This window comes from Lynx rufus, unplaced genomic scaffold (assembly GCF_022079265.1).
Source record: "Lynx rufus isolate CCGP_SWC_20201006 ecotype Redwood Valley unplaced genomic scaffold, mLynRuf1.p SCAF_4, whole genome shotgun sequence".
NCBI classification, from domain to species: Eukaryota; Metazoa; Chordata; class Mammalia; order Carnivora; family Felidae; genus Lynx; species Lynx rufus.
In genome coordinates this window covers 43,685,401-43,690,430 of record NW_025814856.1, presented here as the reverse complement: position 1 = coordinate 43,690,430, position 5,030 = coordinate 43,685,401, and positions in this window count along the sequence as shown.

Here is a 5,030-nt window from a genome sequence, read left to right as displayed (position 1 = left end):
CTACCAAATCAGTAGTATATCACTGACAACTTCAAAGTAGTAAACTCTCACAATAATGCGATTAATATAGCTCTTCCAAATTTGAACAGTTCTGTTTCCTTGCTTTTATAAATGTGTTTGTGTCTACATTAGAAATGATGTTTGAATGAACTATTTTTATGATAACTGCATGTGTTTTGAAAATATGAAACGTCTAAAAATGTCATTAAAATACTTAAAATATGTCCCTGAAAAGTGGATTTGAGGTATATTACCCACTTAAAGCTTGGAATTTTCAATTGATTTTGCCTTTCTGAACACCATGACTTTATTTTCAATATACAGTGTCAATTATTTTCTTAGTACCAGAGAGAAGATGCCTCAAATTAACACCACGGCGATTGGGGGCACAAGTGATTTGGAAAGTAATTTTTTTTTCCTATTTCCTATATCTTTTCAGGCACACAACATTAAAACAACATCCTATTAAAAAGCTTCATAAAGTCATAATAGGCAAGACAATCTCAAAGTCAAGTGTGTCAGCTAATAAACCTACAGAACGATTTAATCTACGATTTTACCAGCCATTCAGTTTACACCCTACCAAAATAAAACTTGTGGAAATAAGAGGAGCAATTTTAAGCTTCAAATATTAGATGACAACATATTTGGAGTAAGATGGAAACGGAGGTTTTTATTTTTCTAGATGCTATATGGCATGAACCTGAGTAGGGAAGCAGGGGTAAATCACCGTGAGAGTAAAAATGTTGGTGATTGAGTTGTGTCATATAGTAGACACAGGTATGTCCTTCGGCCCTGTAGCCACTGTCCACACACAGTGAAATTAAACTAACTGAATATAAACTAAGTAAAATTAAACTAATTAAAAGGATTGGCTAATTAAAATAAAGTAAAAACTTCATTCGCTCAGTCACTTTAAATGACATTTCAGTTGTTTAATAGACACACATGGCTACTGGCTACTGAATTGGACAGCACAGGAAAGAGCACATTGATCAATGCACGAAGTCTTTTAATTCAGCCCTGGGTAGAATAAAGGAATCACAAATTAGTGTTTCAATTTAATATACCTAATGTTTCAAATAACCTGGGCAGACCGACTCTTTTTAGTCCTAGGAATATGCAAAGTTTGCAATCTTTAACACGGATTCATTTTTTAATATGTTTTGCTAAATACATAGACAGAAAATTGAGTATGGCTGTCAATCTCCATGAATTTTCACAAAGTGAACTGAGTCCACCCTTGTAACCAGCACCTGAATAAAGAAACAGAATTCACTACTGGAGTCCCAGAAGTCCCCTTGCCTCCTTATCACTACCTCCACAAGGTAATCACTATTGTGACCTTTACCGATACCAATTACTTTACTTATTTTATTTCATATAAAAGGGATCATATATTATCTAGTTTTCTGTGTTTGACTTTTTTTTCCCATTAGATTATGCCTGCAGGGTTCATTCATATTATACTGTGAATCTGTAAATGACCAATTTTCATTGCTATATAGCAGGAGCCAGTATGTATATACATGTATGTATTTATATGTATATATGTATAATTGTATATATGTATATAGACATATATATGTGTAAATGTATATACATATACACACATGTATGTATATACATACATACATACACACATTTTTAAGAGACAGCAAATATTTTCAGCTTTGTGGGCCATATGGTCTCTTTCACGACTACTTAACTCTGCCATTGTGGAGTCAAAATAACCATAGTCAATGTGTAAATGAATGGATGTAGTAGCCGTGTTCCAATAAAACTTTATTTATAAAAGCAGGCAGTGGTCTCTACCTGTGCCATGCTCTGTAGTTTGCCAATTCCTGCTGTTTAATTTTCCACTGTGTGACTAAACCACAGTCTATTCATTTTACTATTGATGGCCATCTAGAAAATTGCTAGTTTCAGTTATTGTTAGTGTTCAGGAAGTATTTCAGTACATATTTTTGGTGAATATTTGTAACTTCCTTTTTATGCCTCCTCTACTTTCCATGTCCCCCACTCACTGTTCAGGTATTTATCCTTTGGCACATACTCTAAATCTCACCCCCTATTATAGGATCACATTGTGTTCCCCCCAAAGTACTCACCTCCAGTACTGTGAATGTGACCTTATTTGAAAATTGAGTCTTTGTGGATGGATGGTCAAATTAAGATGAGGTCAATAGGGTGGGTCCTAATATAATATGTCTGTGTCCTTACAAAAAAAGGGAAATATGAACCGGTGATAAGCATAGAGGGAAGACAATATGAAGATAAAGGAAAAATGCTATCTACAAGCCATGGAAGGCCTGAGGCTACTAGAAGCTAGGTGAAAAGCATGGAAAAGATTCTCCCTCACAGTCCTGAAAAGACACCGACCCTCTGAAACCTTGACCTTGGACTTCTAGCCTGCAGGACCTTGAGACAACAAATTCCCACTTGTGAATTTACACCATTCATTTGTTCTTTGTTATGCAATGCTAGCAAATTAATATACCACTGGAGAGAGGTATCCCTTGAGCACATATCTATAGTAGCACTCTTCCCCTTGCTATCACTTGGCCTTATTTTACTCATCACTTACTTTTCTTGGTTTTTTATTTTTCCTGCTAGGATTAATTTCTATGAGCAAAGACCTCATCCAATATTTGCTCCAATTTTCCTTACACAGCATACCTAGATGATCAATTAATATTTTGAGATAATGGAATGTGCAGGACAGCTGGTGTTGCAATTTTTCTAAAGTATCTAATGCTTTAGAACTGAAAGTAGCTGGAATAGTCAGGTCCACAAGCCCAAGTCAGTTAAGTGTGGAAGAATTAATAGATTTACAAGGCCTGGACTGAGTGACATTAGTATGAGCAGATTAGGAAGAATTTTAAGGAGTGGAAAAATAGAGTTAGTCTCCAAAATTAGTATGTATTGGGCTACCAGGAAACCATTATTATAGCAGGCACTGTCATGTTCTACTGCTATATCCTAGTTTATTTCACTTCTGTAAGCCAGGTTCTTCATGTAGGCAGTGAGAAAAGTAGTAATGCCTGCCCTACAGGATTATTGCATGGAATTATTAAAAAAAATGCCTACAATTTACTCTGCACATGGCCCAGTACAGAAAGTGTGCAATAAATGTGAATTTCCTGATTTCACAATGTATTTAATAGAGGAACTAAGCACTGACAATGCCCACAGTCCACAGCTAGTAAGTGCCAGAATCAAGTTTTGAATCCAGGATTATTTAGCCTAACTGATCATTCTGCATTCCTATTAAATTTTTTTAATGTTTATTTATTGTGGGGGGGGGAGGAGTAGAGAGAGAGGGAGACACAGAATCTGAAGCAGGTTCCAGGCTCCCAGCACAGAGCCTAATGCAGGGCTTAAACTCACGAACGGTGAGATTATGACTTGAGGTAAAGTCAGATGCTTAACCGACTGAGCCACCCAGGTGCCCCTCTACATTCCTAACTATGTGCTCTTTCTGGACATTTTTATAGCTATTGGTTTGATTAGTATTCTTTTTGAGAGAGTAAAAGCCTTTTTCTTTTTTTTTTAAGAGAAAGCAAAATTGGCTGCTTTGAAAGGTTGCCTCAGTTATATTGAAATATGGTCACAACAGGAGCCTTGACGCTTATGTGTCAAACTCAAATTGTAGACCCCAATGCTTGAAGCAACCATAGAAGTTTAAGAGCCGTGTGCCAGGTCAATTTAAATCCAGTTTGGTAATGACAACATCACAGAGCTCTTTCTGATTCTATGATTTTATGCACTTAGAGATACTTTATTTGGAGAGATTTCAAAGTGTTCGCTCTAATGATGGAAATTTGGAGATTTGAAATCTTAATAGAAAAACTGAAACATGATTTTCATCATTGCCAGCAATGACCAGGAACAAAGAGCAATTTTCACTATGATAGATGTCAGTCAGCAGAGGCAAATCATGGTCATCATGAGCGGTTGTGCAGCCTTCAGAAATGAACATAACCTTGGCATGACAATCTGGTAGGTTTGTTTTATTGATTATTTTTTTACTTACTTACTTAAGAGAGAGAGAGACAGAAGGAGTGTGAGAGAGAAAGGGGCAGAGAGAGGGAGACACAGAATCTGAAGCAGCCTCCAGGCTCTGAGCTTACAGCTCAGAGCCTGACACAGTGCCCAAACCCACAAACTGTGAGATCATGACTTGAGCAGAAGCTGGATGCTTAACCGACTGAGCCACCCAGGTGCCCTTGGTTGGCTTATTTTCAAAAGACATTGATTGCCTTTATCTTTTGCATCTAATACAATATTACACTTCTCTGGCAATACAACAGACAAAAATGTTTCATGTTTGTGGAAAATCAACCTTTTTCCTATTGATTTTAATACATGCTGAAACTAAACTGCAGGGACAATAGATTCCTAATTGTAAAGTAGTGATAGTCAGTACTCTAGCCATATACCCCAAAATGCAGCTGTGTATATGAACATATATCTACAAATAAAACGATATAGATTTTGTACATTTAATGTGATTTTTGCTTTTTGGGAAGTTTATGTTGATAAATTTCTATCCCCAAACTAAAACCCTCTATAATTTAAGCATATTCATGGCAAGAAAGGAGGCCCAGAAGCATCTAGTAGGAATTGTTAATGGTCTCTAGTTTCAGTCAGACCAGGCATCTGGAATAATGATTCCATCAATGTGTACCAAAGTCATGTAGACAATGAATCTGAGGGTATTTGCCATAAAGTATAGGTGATGCTAAGTGAAATAATCATAGCATCTTTGAAAGCAAGAACTTTTCCCACATTAACTCAAGGTCCTAACTGCATGCTATTTTGAGATTTTCACCCTAAATAATGGTCCAGTCTTTCTTTCTCATTCTCAATGTGTAGTTGACAAAAAAATTACAAAGGATTTTGGCTTTGCAATATTTATTAATCAATGTTTTATTGTGTTAAGGAGACATGAAGTCATTTTATATTACAAATATAAACTTTGTCCTATGGAAGAAATATATATATATAGTGTGTATGTATGTATGTAT